The 18,663-nt window shown below is 31.1% G+C and overlaps 1 pseudogene; it reads left to right on the forward strand.

Moving 5' to 3' along the window:
* The first annotated feature begins 2,627 nt into the window (after window positions 1-2,627).
* LOC106467824 lies at window positions 2,628-18,101 on the forward strand (annotated as a pseudogene).
* Window positions 18,102-18,663: the final 562 nt, after the last annotated feature.

Raw genomic sequence — 18,663 nt, forward strand, 5'->3', positions numbered from 1 at the left:
TACGAACTGACTAATCTTAGTTCTGTACAAAACATAACTTTATGTGTAGCATGCTGTTAAGTGATGGAATTATATGTACAGTTATGGTTTTAATCAGCTTCAAGCACTATTATTATTGTCATTGAGGTGGCTTAACTGGGTTTGTTTAGTATTAATATGTTTATTTCTTAATTTTTCTATATTATTTATTAACTTCAATGTGTTTTAAATGACGATCATTTTTTCATCGTGATAAAAGATCACTGACAACACGGTATATAAAAATAATTAGCAATACTTTTTTTTTAAGCAAACAACTGCAACTATATGATGTTTATACTTAGCAGCAACTTTGATACAAGAAACATCATGTAAAAGCTCCATCAAAATGTTAGTGGTTATACTAACATCCTTTAATTAAGGGACACAAATGCACTTTGCTTGAAGTTTTGTTTTATGTGTAGTTATTGATATCAGTGTTCCAAAACCGAAAAATACCAGCGTATTGTTGACAATGTTTTGTTCGGAAGGCTGTAGGATGCAACCAATCTATAAACATTACAAACCAAAACCTCGGACATATTAGTGAAATACAGTAAAAAAATAATAATAGTAGTACATATGAGGTTAAACAATTTCTAGATTGTATGTATTATTCTTTCTATACTTTCAGTTTTTTGATGACTAAACCTAAGATGCAAATAACGATTACAACAGCGGAGATAGACTGGAGTGGTGCTCCCTCTATATATAACCAATTATAATTTCCTTCTACCACAACTGCTTTACTAATCGTGTCTCATTATTTTAAACCTGAAACATAATTGATTAAAATTCCGTATCTCTTCCATTAGTTTATTCAACTCTGGCTGCCTTGGAAAATATCGGAAGACGTGAGCGTGCATATTTAAATACGGCCAGAAATAAAAACTTTAAACATTATTTAAAAAGAAAAGATAACAACAACAAAAGGCAAGAAGTTTAAGTCAGGTTTTAAATCATGAATTTATTTTAGTTCTTTTAGACTATATAAAGAGTATAACTTACGGAGAAGCAATGAATTGGCTCTTGAGAACTGTAGAGGAGTAAGAAGTAACTGTTTTTGCCTAGTGCAGTGCGGTGGATTTTGTAATATAGCTTATCAAAAACGAAATCAGTTCAGGAAACAACTTTAGAAGTACATACAAAAGGAAAGAGTCATCAAATTAATGCCGTAAGAAATTTATATATTACATAACAAATTGGAAATCTAAACTAAATTTTAATGGAAGTAACATTTTCACGCATAAACAACACAGTAATTGTTTTGAAAGCTCTGTCTCGTTTTTTATTTTACACCAGATAACGTTGCAAAATTGGTGCGTCTTTCACTTAGGTACAGAACTATATTTGTATTTGTTTTTGTAAGGATAGCTGTGAATGTACAGAACTATATTTGTATTTGTTTTTGTAAGGACTAGCTGTGAATGTACAGAACTATGTTTGTATTTGTTTTTGTAAAGATAGCTGTGAATGTACAGAACTATATTTGTATTTGTTTTTGTAAGGATAGCTGTGAATGTACAGAACTATGTTTGTATTTGTTTTTGTAAAGATAGCTGTGAATGTACAGAACTATATTTGTATTTCTTTTTGTACTAGCTGTGAATGCTTGATTCACAATAATACTAGCTCCCTGAACTCTTTCTTTTTCATCTCAAGTGACAGTTCTAGCATCTCTGGAATTTTAATGTATTGCGCAAATTTTGTTGGTTTACAATGGTAAATCAACCAGATTGCACTCCTAATTTGAATGCACAGGGTGATTATTACTTGAAAATAACTCGTCTTGGAAACTAAATTTCATGAGACGCACATACAAAATCGTAAGTTTTAAACCGAAAAGTTTGGCAGTGATACAGGGTGGCTCAAAAAGAGTCACATAAGATATTCACTGTGCTTTTCATGACTCTCAGTCAGCATATCAGGCCTGTCCCTAACTGAAGCTACTGAAAGCATAATCTGTTGTGGATAATGTTCATTTACCCTCTTATTTAACCAAGTCCATTCCTAACCAAATCTTATGATTCTCAATGTGCTTCTGGTGAAATTTTAATCTTTCAGGATAAATAGTTTTATAGAGTTAATTATTTTGAAAATGTTTTTTTTCTTTATAGTTGCATTGTAGTTTTATAATAAATACAAAATCTATCCAGAGAAAATAAAGCTAGTCAGTAATCAATGATGTGTTTTAAAATTATACTGGGTTATACCTATTTCGAATAAGCATTCTTAATTAACTGCTCCTACTCTTAACCATCATGATATTTAGTTATAAACGTGTAGCTAAATTTATTGAAAATTGCATAAATCAGTAAATTTTACAAAGGTTTGGGGCACGTTATGCTAAAACGATTTTAAGTATGCAAATGAGTAAATTAGCTAATATAATGTTGCAGTGTAATTCACCAGAAATAAAATTTTTCATTGCTTGGCAATTCGTAGGTAGCGTGACGAAAATTGATTGCTTTTAAGAATAGCGTGTAATAGCCCTTTTCGACGCAAAATATTTGTACATTCAAATCACAAAGATTTGTTCAGTTCGGGAATTTAGAATTTCCAAAACAAGTATACCTGTTGTATTTAACGACATTGAAAAACATAGGAATATGGAGCATCTTTGGCCAAGGATCATCCAGAAAGAGACTGCGGCAAGTCGTACCTTAACAGGTAAGAAAACTATCTGGAAAAACGACACAAGTCACGTGCACACAAATTGTTTCCTAGACATATTTGTTCAAACATCGCATACCTCAATCAGCTGGAGTTGAAACAAGTATTCATGCTATTCCACAGGAAGACGTACTTTTCAAGTCGCTGGTGGAATGGCGCTTATGCATTTCTGTGCAATCAGACTGAAACGGGCGCTGGGAAACCGTCATGCTACTACAGTAGATACATTAAGGAAACCAATAGTGAGAAGAGGTGTGCTTTGAATATGACAGCTATACGACGGAGCCTTTTTAAATAGAAATCACACCACAGGACTATTGACAAGACGCATTGTCGTCAGATAGGGGATTGTCGGACTTGATAGTTGTACTGCAACGACATCTCCTGAATAACAGGAAATAATGAAGGAGTGTATCATACAAACATTAACATTTTACTGGTTCCTCTTTACAAAACCCATGAACTGAAATTATATTAAAGACAGCTGCAAGAAAAGTCATTACACAGGCCTGCGATGGTTTTATTGTCTTGAAAGTTATACATGTTCTACAATAATTCCTATACGCTGAATCCGAAAATGATATCCATTTTTCTCCATCACGTGCAAAATTTTCGCAAAAAAATCATAATGCAATACACAAAAGAAAGACCAAAACTCGTAGTTTTGAGACTAAAAAACGTAGATTTTACACAAAAAATCAGGATTAATGAAGATACATATTCGTTTGACATCAATTATCTTCCCTTTTTTCAGTTTGTTTGTATTTTTCTTAACAAACATAATAATAATAGAATGTTCATTGTGATAAACGAAATAATAATTTGATCTAAGTAAGAGTTTTTCTTTCTTCTAAATTTATAAAAAAATTCTTACGTGTTAGAAAAAAAATGAATATTTTCGAAATCCGCGAAGCTGAATTATGGAAAATCCGTTATTATAACCGAAACAGCTTTTATCAAGTTTAAATTCGCAGGCCTATGTTATTATTCTATTAGGTCGTCAAGAAATTAATGTCGCGTTTTGGAACACTTTCATTAACCACCGTCCAAAAAACGTACGTCACGTATAATAGTTAAACGAACCGCCTAAACGTCACTTTAGTGTAGCCTATATAATGTGTAATATTTAGTATACTCTAATCCCTTATAGTGATGGCACACATTCGGCATGTAATGATGTTTGAATACAAGAAGGGAAACAACGCCTCTGTAGCCACAAAGAATATCAAATAAGTTTATGGAAATGTTTTGAACGTTCGTAAGTGTCAACGATGGTTCAGCAAATTTTCTTCAGATGATTTTAATCTTAAAAACTGTGATGACAGGGGTCGACATATTGGAATTGATATTGATGCTCTGAAGACGCTTGTTGAGTCTAACCCAAGGCAACACACCCCCTAAATGGCCCTGAAATTACATGTCTCTCATGAAACAATACTTAAACATCTAAGGAATATGGGAAAACTCCATAAAAAGGTGTTTGGGTGTCTCACGAACTCTCCGATGATCATCATTTCAGACGTGCGAACGTTGCTTCGTCTCTTCTGGCACGTAATGCGTGTGAACCATTTTTGGACAGAATTGTCACCGGTGATAAAAAATGGATTCCCTATGCGAAAATTAAACGCCAAAAACAATGGCTCAGTTCTAGACAAAAACCATTTCCGACTCCATAACCTAGACTACATCCACAGAAATTGATGCTATGCATTTGGTGGGACATCAATCCACAGCGAAATGTCAATGCAGAGATCACTAGTCAGCAACTGGAATGTTTAAATCAAGCCCTTCATCATAAACGCTCTTCACTCGTCATTCTCCACGACAATGCACATTTATTACTTCCAATGGATTATGGACATTATAAAGAACAATGTTGCTTGTGTTTTTCTAAAAATCTGAAATTTATTTTATAGTGATGTATTGTAAATTTTTACTTCCTGGTCGCAATTTTGTATCTAATTTGAATTAACTTTCTTGTTTTACTGCTTGCAGATGAAGTATATGAAATTTTTTGTCGTTTTGCTCGCTGTTTCCTTGGGAAAGTCATTCGACTCAGATCTCACTCAACATTGGCTGAATTACAAAGTACGTGTACTTCATGTGACTTCCTGATTATATTTTATTATAAGATTGTATATCAAATATATGATTCGTTATTCACTCTTTACTCTTTAGAAAACTAACTAAAAAAAAGCTGATATCAGAAAAAAATATTATATTTTCTACATCTGTTTATCCAACTTCTGCACAGACATAGACTTTCGTTTTTCTATCAATCAGATTTACTCAGTTATAAAATAAAGACAAATTTAAAATGTTTCATTTCTAGAATACAAATTTTCTGAATTCTGGGAAAAGAATGTAAAGAGGTTGACTGTATTATCAACTAAAGAGATTGTTTGTTTCGGATATTTGCGCTAAGATATACGAGAGTAGAGGGAAAGCAGCTAGTCAACAGCATCCACCGCCAACCCTTGAGCCACTCTAATCCATTAGGAGGAATTAGCTATCTCTTCTATAATGCACCCATGGCCTCCAAGTGCGGAACACAATATATATTTATATATATGTTTTTTTTATCTTTTTTTGTGATAACGGGACGAGAACTCATAACTTCGAATCCGTTGATCGCCACTAGACCACGTTCTACTCAATTAAAGGGAAGCATTTTAGGGAAGCATTTTACGAAACTATCTGAATTTCAAGGGTTTGTTGTTTAGATCATGGTTGTAATGCTGTGTTGTTCAGAAATTGTTTTAATTTACCGTATATGTTTATTATTAATTTAGCCGACCAATTAAAAATAAAATAAATTACATTTTACGATAACTCAATGTCGTAACTTGTGACTGGTATCGGTTTTCACATTGCTTCCTTTCCTGGTTTGTTGTACTTAGCTCTGAAAGCTATTTTCCGCTTTATTTATTGCTTATTTAGTCAACATCAAGGTAAAGATATAAATATCTAAAAAAGATTCAAACATTTATACTTCATGTAAGAATAATATATTACTCTCTTAACATTTTTATCATGTAACGTTTCGATCACAAGACAGCGTGGTGATATTGGTTTTTTTGGTCTTTCGTATTGTGCACGATGAAAAATAGATCTTCCTGAACTGACATTCGAATATCTTGATCAAAGATCAAAAACTGTAGTCTAATATTTGCTTACCTTGCACGTGTTGCTTTGCTGTAGCTTAAGTTTATTCAAAAAAGGTGAAGCAGATTGAGATAAAAAAAACAAGATCACTTGGAAAGGTACACAGATGACTACATACACGTTTGGTATGTTGCAGGAAATAAAATGAAACAAACAACAGTGAAATAAGCTTTGACAAAAGTTTCATTATAAAATTTAATTACTCAACTTATTTAACTGTATCTAAATTATGCATACTTTATTAGATCTATCTATTAGACTATAGAATCTATATTGATTGAAAATCGCAATGTATTTAGCAAGTTTATTATCCAGTATATCATTCGATTCGTTTTATCTCGTATAGAAAGCTTACAACAAGATCTATGACAAAAAGGAGGATGGTGTACGACGAGCCATCTTTGAACAGAAAGTAGCTCTTATTTTACACCATAATTTGGAAGCAGATCTTGGAATCCATACTTATAGGTTAGGCCTGAACAAACTGAGTGATATGGTAAGTCAATGTACATGTAAAATTTATAAAGAGGACTTATAATAAGCCTGACTTCATGAACCTGGATTATGATTTATCAATTCATTTATTTTTTCTTATTCTAATACATTTTAGGACTATTAGGAATATTTTTTATCGTAACAAGACATATACTGAAACAGCTGTATTTGATAGCTTTCGTTATTATCGACTTAGCTGTGCGAAAGATACGTCACTGTTGTGTAGCGGTTGTGATAGACTAACGTGAACCAAACATCGTGAATAAAAGCAGAGAGAAATCAAATTAATTAATAGTAATTTAAACGTATATATAATTAACAACAGTTAATAATATCTATAAATCAACTTTATGTTAGTTATAATAATCAATCAAGTAAGTCATTCAGAACATAAGTTACATTTAAAGAGATACCAATAAAATAAAATCGAAAATAATCAAAATGACATCGTATTATCAAAATAAATTCAATGCATAATTGTCAGTCAAGAACTCTGTTAGACCAGCATCTTTATAAGCTCGAGAATGTAAGTTCGAATATCTTAAAATCTTTGTATACCCAGAGATCTGTTTAATCGTATTAATATATAAATTAGTAGGGATCCTGTTTGTTTTTCAAGCCACAACTATATATGTATATAATTACACTCAACTTTGATACATACTGTACTCTAAAAAAAAAGTTATCTTCTAAACTAACAACAACATGGTGTTATTGCACAACCCAAATTGTGTTCTCAAAACACAGACTTGTGTGACCTGTAACACAACTGATCGTTACAGCGGTATAAAAACGCAAGCTGCGTGAGTTTTCTATCATTACAAATGACGTACTGTTTTCAGTTCAAAATTGTTACTTTAAAGGCGTTGTGTTGTGAAGTCACACGTTATTTTGTATATGTAGTTTGTATAAAATTCAAGTCAAAGATTGTGTATCAGCAACATGTTTATATTCTTTTTTGTTAGCCTACAATGATTTAGTTGTTTTAACTGGAACTCACAGCTATTCAAAGACCAGACTTTTGTTTCACAGAACACAAGTAGAGCTGTTGTTAATACAAGTTTTATTTATGGTGTATCAATTATTTGAAAATACACCTAAAGTTGTACATTAAATTCTAATTCTTCAACAATATTTTCTGTATTTATTATATCAACACAGGAGTGTTTTATTGAACTTTGTTATTCAGCATGAAGACTTTTAAACAATATACAAGAAACTGTGTAGTACCCTATGACATTAGGTACTTCTTAAACAAGAAGTTTTAAAACACTGCTAGATGTTTAAAAACACGTGTATTTGTAATATGAAAGTTATATAAACCGAAATGTTTTAAAAACCTAAACTTATTTCCGGCTGCAACTTCCTCTCCAGAGTTTGATACACTAACAAATGGTACTTCCACTACGATGTGGTTTTAAACGTTAGATCAGTAGGAACAATATTATGAAAAACTTGATTAAATTATTCACGCTTTTTACGAATCACTTCGCTGTCCAGGACAGTTTATCACCGCAAGTTTGTAAGGGCATTATTTTTTTATCTATGATAAATTTTGAAGTGTTATTTTTCTAACTAAGTAACATTTTCCCATTTATATTACTTCATATAATTCCAAAATGTTAGCAAAGTAAAATAAAAACGTCTTACGTAATTATGTTTTGAATATACTTCTATTTTCAAATCCACTATCAGACTCGTGAGGAAATTGTAAAGCAGCTGAACGGATTCAGAATGTTCAACCAAACCAAAACAACCAATGACCATTTTGTAGCTCCACCTAACGTCATAGTTTCTGATGCGATAGACTGGAGAATAAAGGGGGTGGTGACTGATGTTAAAAATCAGGTACAAAATGCATTCGATGAATTAATATTGTAGTCTTAATAAGATATAATAATATTTTTTTCTATTGAAAAATCTAATGGAAATTCATTTATTTGTTCTTGGAAATTATAGAGCAAAATTACATAAGGCCTACCTAAGCAAGGCCATCCCGACTTATGAATTGGTAAACTAGAGGAAAAACAAATAGTCAACATCAACCACTGTCAAACATTGGGCTTCTCTTAATTGATCGAATAGAAGACCTTGATTCATTCTTATAGCAGTACCCATTAACTCAAAGTGCGGAGTGCATTTTTTCGGTAACGGCATGCGAACCATGAATACTCGAATCTAGTGTATGGACACTCTAATTTTACTTTTAGAAATAAATATTAAACATTACAAGTCAAAGGTAACGAGACTTATCGAGAGAGTCAAAATAATGTTATAAAACTGAGATACTTGTAAAGATCTTGGCTACTATTTCATGCTGATATACTATTTAGCCTTAAAAATTCAAGTTATTAGTAAATTTTTACAAGATAATTTATAACCGTATAAAGAGAGAGTAGTTAGAATTATTATCACTATGAGATATATAAGGTTGTTTAATTCCTAGAAGTGTAACTCGGTATATTATACCCTGCTTTCCAAGAGAGCTGTTACTATTTAATTATTTGTATCTTGAGCAAGTAACTGAGATTTATTTTTAATGGGCCTGCAAGTCATATGTCAGTTAAAAAGAGTAAAAATGTATAAAATAGTATTTATATTTTATATAAAATATGCTTTACTGTTATACGTTTAAGCAGGCATCATCAGAGTCCAAAAGTTTAATTTTTCATCAAAATGTAATTTTTCCTTTTTGCTAACACAATGTCACTGTTTGTTTCCTCTTAAGATTTCAGTAAGAGCGTTCTACGGTGTGTGCTTCAAAATTCCATCTAAATAATATAAAGCAAATGAAATCATTCCCACATGTGAGCTACGTTATTAAAGGTGTCTGTTGATTACATTTTACATAAACCAGTAACAAATTAGTTAAATGATACAGTGTGATACCTCTGTCTAGACTACGCTGTTAGGACACCATGCTTTAATATTCGCCATTTAGAAGATTAGTTTATATTTCTCAACTGTAGTCCCATTTTCATACATCGGTTCTTTGTTCAAAACAACCCAAATCTGAGGAAGAATGGATGACGATTATTCAGCTTTTCATGATTGAACAATTATATGTATGGAGACTGTACCTGATGATGACACTATCATAGATGGATAGTGACTGGTAGGTCTTTTATTGTAGATGGATAGTGACTTTAGGTTCTTTTATTATAGATGGAAAGTGACTGGTAGGTCTTTTATTACAAATGGATAGTGGCCGGTAGGTCTTTTATTATAGATGGATAGTGACTGGTAGGTCTTTTATTGTAGATGGATAGTGACTGGTAGGTCTTTTATTACAAATGGATAGTGGCCGGTTGGTCTTTTATTATAGATGGATAGTGACTGGTAGGTCTTTTATTGTAGATGGATAGTGATTGGTAGGTCTTTTATTGTAGATGGATAGTGACTGGTAGGTCTTTTATTGTAGATGGATATTGCTGGTAGGTCTTTTATTATAGATGGATGGTGACTGGTATGTCTTTTATTTCTCTTTTATGATATAAACCGAAAAGTTAAATTACATTATTTCTGTGGGAATACACTTTACTAGTTTATGTTGTATTTTTCGTTCTCATTTCTGTACGTTTTTACGTCTCCTCATTAATTTAATATTTGTGTAAAATATGCATATAATCAACATATATATTTCTCGAAGTTATATAGTGATTCATTAATTTAGGTAATGATATTATTGCGTTATAACATTAGTTACTACTTTAATACCACTTTAGCATAAGATTTTCTGAAGATTCTAATACATGTTTAACTTGTAACTTTGCATTTATAATGTACTCAGTGGTTTCTATCAGATGTAATCGTATCGATATATTTTAGTTTCTTTTTATGTTGACGTAGCTTTGTTCCCTTTTCATACGTGTATATGTTTTATTTTATTCTAGTAAGGAATAAATCTTATGTGAGGCATTCTTAGATTATTGATGCTTGAAGCATCTTACATCTCGAATCGTTGTAAATCTGTTTTCATTTATTAAATGGCGTATTTTAATAACCTCTATGTTGGAGCAAACTAAACTGAAACTAAGATGTATGTGTTTGGGCTTCTTAACTTTTTAGTTATTTTTATGCCAACATATTTACATTTACACATATATAATCCTATTGGTGGAACCTGTAGTTTACTGTAAAATTCCACTTACTTTCGATATTCACCAGGTACATATTTTGTTGGTTTGTAGTAGATTTTGTAAAATTCTAAAATGACTTGTGATCTTTCATTTTTGTCACTTACTTTCTTTTTTCACGAATTTATTAATATCACAAACAGATGAACTTAGGAAATCTCAATCCTCTTCTACGTTTTCTTTTAGGTTGCAGGTCACACAACAACTAAAATGGCCACAGAAATTATCCTGGATTAGTTTGTTTCTCCATTATAATACAAGTTTCGTAGACTAAATTTTTCTCAAGTCTTTCGGGAATAATTTACAGTGAGAATATAATAAATTCCTTATTTTATCCAGAAACTTCAATTTATACATTGGAATCTGGGTTTTTACTATCTATCATATTTGAATATTATATCTAATTATGATACACCGACCTTTATACCTGAAACTCAAACATATTTTCTTCATTAATGACTAGTTTGCTTCTCTCATCCTTCAAAAGGGCTTTGTTATATGACATATCATAAGTACAATTGAATATGCTTCATTTAAGAAGTTTCCCTCCACATCTTCTTCATGACCACATTTCAGACTACATACTAATTCATTGTTAAACCAACCAGCTGGCCCTCCAAGTGGCACAACGGTATGTCTGCGGACTTACAACCCTAGAAACCGGGTTTTGATACCCGTGGTAGGTAGAGCACAGATAGCCCATTGTGTTGCTTTGTGTTTACCTTCAAACAAACAATAAACCAACCAGCTGTTCTCAAACAATGTGTAATCCTTCTCGCCTGATCATCTAATAAAAGATAAGGCTCCAGATGGTGGTGATGTAATTTAAGTACAATTTCCGATAATGCTAAATCCTTGATATCTTCGTGAAACTAAACATCGCTGTCTTGTTGCATGCTTTCTTAGTATCTCTCTTTCTTTTTCATATCATTCTATATACTTTGATTGAGTGTTTGCTTGAAAGCCACTGATTTAGTTGACATTGGTAAACTTACCTTTCATATCATTGTGTAAGTTAAATTTCCTGACAGATCACTGATATATTGATCTATATATTTGTATATTTTGCACATATCTTAAGTTTATATAAACAATTTCCTAACTATATGATTCGTAGTGACTTTTTTTTTTTACATGGGGGCCCAGTTGTTTAAGTTGAAATACCAATAGGCGAATGCTTCGCTTTACAAAAGATAAGTAGAACTTTCAAGACAAAGTCTGTTATTGAAAAAAAACAACATTGTATTTCTTTCGTCACAGTCCAGTTAACTAACTATACAACTGCACATCAATTGTTAAGGAAATGTTTTACTTTTCTAAAGTATTGTAGTTGTTGATAACTATAAAATTTAAAATTTAATTAAAAAAAACTGATACTCAACAGGAGCAATGTGGCTCGTGTTGGGCTTTTTCCGCTACTGGATCAGTGGAGGGACAACATGCTCTGAAAACTGGTGAACTGGTGTCTCTATATCTTAATGTGCAATTGATACTAATCAGTTAACACAATTAAGATATTTTCACACTAAAATGTTTTTGATATTCTAAAGGGTTTTTTGATCGACATATATTTTTAAAATGTTTGATTAAAGACTAATGGTGGCTTTATTTTATTCCATGAAACGTAAGGAAACGCTGGATGCAATGGAGGATCAATGGATGGTGCCTTCCGCTACATTATCAAAAACAGAGGAATTGACACATAAATGTGTTATCCTTACACAGGAAAGGTGAGTTTCTTATAAAATAACCATATATTAAATATTTTCTCTCAGCCTCTTGCATGAAAAATAGCACCACCTTCTTAACGAAACAGATGTAAACTAAGCAAATTATAATACTTGGTATAGGTAATTGAAATGAGAAACAAATACATAGCAAAACATTTTCCACAATATGGATTTAACTATCTTCTTACGATAGTCATGTTATGTATTACAATTTGAAATAGCCTAAAACTGAGTTAGATTGTAATTGAGATTTAGTAGTTAAATAAATGCTGATATGTATCCAATTTATGATATTTGCCAACAAGATTGATACACAGTTTTCTTTGTTTTATACAAATATGTTTTATTATACAAACAACAATACAATTTACAATAACAGTTATTACAATTACTTATTACAGACAATGATATATATATATATACAAAAGTTGGTTATATTTATAGGCGTGCGTGAGAATTTCTCGAAATTTCAGTTTACGTAACAATACTGACGCTAACACTAGCGTTTACGTACATACACATATATTGTCGATTCTTACACTCGAGAATCTTCAACAACTTTAGAAATTAGGCGGGAGTTTCGCAATACATATTTAACAGTATAAGTTATGTATATTTCCAAACATAAATTTAATTTAAACAATCATCGATATTGAAATAAATATATAATAGTAAATCCGTCACAGACACAACTCAGAAAATGATTAATTCGTTTTCTTTAGGCATTTACCATGTGAAAACAATTTGATATCTAACGTGTCACTTTCAAAATAAGATTCAGAAGCTAGTCGGAGACTATTACTTAATTTTTCTTTTGGTCGAAGTAATATGAAACCCAGAATCAAATGAAACTAAAAATAATATTTTGATTATATTAAATTTTTTACAGTTATTTAAGGTATATTTTTAACACAATGATCGTTCGTTTTTAATATGGCATTATTTACTGTCTATTTCTCAAATTTTATCACAAATTATATGATGTAATTCAAATCACTGATGTACTTCAGAGGTCCTTGCTAAGAGAAACAACGTTATTTTTTCTATATGATAAAATAGCCTAGGTGAATCGACAGTATTAATTTTAATATGTAGCTTTCACTTACATTTTTTCATTTAATATTTGTTTAATTTTTGATTAAACAAAAGTGGAAGAAGTCAACAGCTTCTTTCTATAAAATTGTAACAACTTTTCGGGTTTAATCTTAACTCACAGAATTTTGTTTTTTTTTAGGATGGACAATGCAAGTTTAGGCGTGATTGTGTAGGTGCCAGCATCATTACTTATAAAACCGTCACTATGGGATCTGAAAATGCTTTAAAACTGGCTGTTGCCACAATTGGACCGATTTCTGTTACTATTGATGCCAGTCGTGATAGTTTCCATTCGTATTCGTAAGTATCTGTATTTGAAATACATCAAAATATGTCAAAATACTTAACTATCAACATGAAATAATATACAATTAAAATTTTTATTTAAAAAACGATCAACGGTGGCACAGTGGCATGTCTGCGGGCTTACAAAGCTAGAAACCGGGTTTCGACACCCGTGGTGGGCAGAGCACAAATAGCCCAATGTATAGCTTTGTGCTTAACTACAAACAAACAAACACCTCATCCTCAGGAGTGTGATAAATAAATGCTGTACAACATATAGTTACAAATAAAGCATGACCATTTTTGCTGTGTTCCATTATTTTTTGTTTTTTCTAATATTTCTAGCCGTTATATTATTGGGTTTCCCACCGGATAACATGGCCAGTATATTTTTCATGTTCAGCTAGTGCAGAGTTTTCATTATTTATCTTGTGTTCATTTACTCTAAATTTTAAATTTCTTCTAGTTTAACCAATATAAACACAACTACATCCAACATTAAATCTCATAAATACCCATTTTATTCATTAAATTGAGTTCTTCTTTAGTTTTATTTAGTATTTGGCTAATTTTATTAAATTGTTTATAAATGGGTAAAAACATCTGGTAAAAAAACAACGTTTCTTTTTATCTATTTTATCAAATGTTGATTTTAGTTTACTTTTTTGATCATGATTTGTTATTTTGTTAAATGTTCTCATAGCTGTATCAACAATATGAGATGAGAAACTTTTATCCATTGCTTCGTATTTGATAAATAACAGTTCATTTTTAAATCTTAGAATATAGCTTTAAAGACCTCTAAACATTGCATATTATATAACGTTGATCGTTGAGTATTTTAATATATTTTAAGTATTTATACAAGTTTCCTTGAATTTTATCCATTATGAAATACATCATTTTCAAACATAATATCTAAAACGTATACAAATAAAATATGGGCTTGAATGTTCAACATACTAAATTCTAGAAGTTGAAAAATTAGAAAATTAACAACTTTAGAGTGATATAAGCGTATTGTATTAACTAAACACGTTTTAGGAAGTACTTGTATAAAATTATATATAGTGTATGTATACATAAATAACTACATACTTTAATTTACTTTTTACCTTATAGTTTTGTAGACTGTCTTGCCTGTATACCTACCAAAAACTTTTGTATGCAAAATAACGTATCAACAAAGGATGATGGCCAAAACATAAGATGCTAATATTACTTTGTATTACTAATATAACATAAAAATTACCCAGGAAGATAATATATTCAAGCTCACTTAAATCTTATAAAGATAAATTAAGCAAAAACAGTCAAGAATAAATAAATTTGGTACGAAATTCAGAGTTAACCTTTCAACTGGTAAAAACACTATTAAGTGAGTTACACCAATTATTAGAAGCCTCAGAGTAGTGTTAGATAGTGTATATTTTACAAGAAGGAACATACTTTCATATATATATATTAGTTTTTTAAACAAACTTCATACGCTCAATTTTGTATATGATATGATAAATATTTCTATATATTGGAATTTGTCCTATCTATACTTAATGTTGGTGTTTAAATTAAAGCCTTTAGGAGAACCTGCACACATTATCGTAATGGTTATTAACTTTAGCCATGAAGCTGTGGCTGATAAAGAACAACTAAATATAAAGGTTAATTCTTTGACAAATTAGACATTTTCCACATATATCTTTACACTCGTTTAAAATAACTTTTATAAGTTATGTGAGAAAATTCGTGTGTTGTAAGTTTTGAACCACTTTATGACATTTCTCACCGTGTACCAAGCTGTATTAGTGATAACAAATGTAATTTTTTAAAAAAGACCTTATTACGTACTGTAAGCTGATATGACGTATAATTTTATCTGAAATGATATTATATTAAGTATACTATATGACGATATTAGTGCTAGATTGTTATGTGACCAGATGAACTGGATGAAGTTAAAAGAATATGTTAGTTGATTTCAGTTTACAAAGTTTATTTTTATCTCTCTTTGTGACTTAGAAGATACGGAAAGCGTGCTTAACCGTTTGTATAATTCCATATGTAAAATAATCTAATATAAACGATGGTTTTATAAATCAAAACCGTTTCTCTTTGTATTAGCGGTGGAATATACAACGATCCATTCTGCAGTAGTACTCAGCTGGATCATGGAGTTCTTGCTGTTGGTTATGGTAATGATAATGGTATTGACTATTGGCTGGTGAAAAACAGGTAAACATAAAGCTTAATTATTTGGAAGATTAACATTTTACAATAGATTAGCTGTGCTGAAAAGGACATATTGAGATCTACACAAAATATGAGAAAAACACTAACCCTGTTTTGCATTATATACATGTATTTTGAACACTTTAAGAATTTGTCCACTTATTCATAACACACAAGTATTAACTTATAAGTTAAAGAAGAAAACAGCAGGCAGCAAAATCCTTTATTTCAGGAGCTCTACTTATCACTGAGACATTATTTAATAGATATTGCTTTACTGTGAATTGCTAACATCGAACATCTTTGAAAGCTTTATATGACACTCTTACGCTTCATAGTTGTATTTGTTTGATCACCGTTTTCAAGTAAGAGTAGGAACCTCCTTAACACGATTGTTAGGCTCCTTTAACTTCGCGGTTTCATATCACATAGAACACGTCACTTTTAAGTGAACTGCTAAACAAAACTTTTTACTTATACGAGCTTTACCCTATATTTCTCTATCGTTGATTCGAGTTGAAGGGTTATCTTAACACAAGTTATTGGATTATAAGTCAAAACGTAATTGAAAGTCATCTAATTTTAGTATTTTTTGTGATATATTCACCCATCAAATATATAATTCACTAAACATTAAATAAGTAACTTATTACTTTGATAACTTAATTACTCTTATAATGACAACCAATCATCCAATTCTCATTTTACAAGAAGTTAACCCCCTTTAAGCTCTAGCACTAACGACAACCTACCGAATAAGCAGACTTCCAAAGAGTTACGGTAAAATCTCATATTTCGATATATAAATAACTTTTATAAAAAACAAACTATATTTTTGACTAATTAAAAACAGAGATCATGCCTAATAAACCAAAGAAATTAATACTGACAACTCGGGTAGTTGGAGTACGTATTTTATATTTGTTTCGTGCTTCTACTTCATAGCAGCGTTGTGTTTTAGTGCCTCATTTAAAGAAAACGATCTCTTTGATTGTTGTTAAGTGCAAAAGCAGAAAATGGGGTATCTGAGTTGTGCTCTTCGCGAGTATAGAGCTCCGACTTTTACCTTTATAATCATCGAGATTACCGCTTAGCCACCAGGGGGCTATGGCAGATTGGAGGGGGTTTTGCTTCTCACTCTGAAATAAGCACATGCATATTAATCGTGAAAAAACTAGTTTATTTAAACTAATGTGTGAGCATTATGGTTTCACTGAACCTTAAGTCTCGTGGGTGGAACACCAACGCACGCCAGCTATCCAATGGTTCCGTACAGACAAATAATGTAACCGAAGTAATAAGGTTTTGAATAAAGTCATCCCTTTACCTAGGATAATTGTCTTGTTTTTAGCTTGTTATGATATTTGTGTTCTTATCCTCACAACTATTACTTTTTGATGTACATATTTTTGCATCTTGATTATATAAAGCAGCTGGTTTTTACTCTTGAAAAATAAATACCTGAAACATCCACAACATTTAATTAAAAAAATGAATCTGTTCATCGTGAAAATTGTTTCATTAAATGATGTTCAGAGATCTGGACAAGATATAACATATTAATATAATATATATCCGTAATTCGAGGTGAAGTAAATGTATGTTATGTATTCATAATTCGGGGTTCGATTCTTACAGAGGACACAGACAACCCTTTATTCAACTTCTCTCTTAAACAAACAAACAATACAACTAATGTAAAACACTCGGTGAATGCTTATTGTATTTGTACTTTCGGGCGTGTAGTTTTTATTTTTTACTAATCACATTTTAACTGTAGTGAAAAATAGTCTTAAATCAAATTTTCTAATTTGAATGTTTTCGTATACTAACAGAGCTTCATTGCGAAGTTCATTATGAACACTGTACTGGAAGTAAATCTAATCAGAGTATTAGGTAGATATAAATAAAATGGGCTTACACATATGAAATTAACCATGTCTAGAATATGATACAAATGTTTCTATTTAAAAACATCATTCCAATTGGAAATGTACGTTTTAGATAAATGCAACATGTTCGTTACTTTGTTAGTTCTAACCTAAACTGTCGTATATTGTTTAAAATGTTCCTGGGAAAATCTGATTTGTTTAATACTAAACGAATCTTCTTTTCAGCTGGAGTAAACAATGGGGAGAGGAAGGTTACATCAGGATGTCGAGGAACAAGTACAACCAATGTGGAATTGCCACCATGGCCAGCTATCCAATTTCCTAAAATCTATCACTGTATAAAGTGAACAAGCCTAATTACATTTTGATTTTAAGTCAAGATTTCAAATTATTGATTAAAAACCTCTGAGTGTATGGGAGGCCTGTATTAAATCAATACGTTTTATGATTTGCTTGACTGTCGTTCATTTCAACCAGTAACAAATGATCTAAACAAGGTTTATACAGTTTTATACTAAGTAATTAAATATGTATTACTACGTTTGAAACAGCTATTTCCATTAAATTACATTGCCTTTTTAATAATCTTATTGTATGGTTTTGTAAAAACTTGATAAAAATCGATATTCATTTTATATTACATTACGAAACAATATCAATGTGTGATCATTCCCTCAGTATAACTGGGTCATGTGAAAACGCCTGTCTGCTTCAAATGTTAATTACACGAGTCTTGAATTTTACACAATGAGAGAGTCATGACTTGTGCACTAAAATCTGACATGTGTACCATGGAATTCTTGACTTGGCTACCATGTGGGAATCTTAACTTGTACAACATGAGAGAAAAGTGGCTTGTATATCATGAGCGAGTCTTAACTAGTACGCCATTAGGAACTCTTGTACATTTTTTTAAAAAAGTGGCTTGTACATCATGTGGGGAGT

The sequence above is a fragment of the Limulus polyphemus genome, unplaced genomic scaffold, assembly GCF_000517525.1.
Source record: "Limulus polyphemus unplaced genomic scaffold, Limulus_polyphemus-2.1.2 Scaffold2755, whole genome shotgun sequence".
Classification (NCBI taxonomy): Eukaryota; Metazoa; Arthropoda; class Merostomata; order Xiphosura; family Limulidae; genus Limulus; species Limulus polyphemus.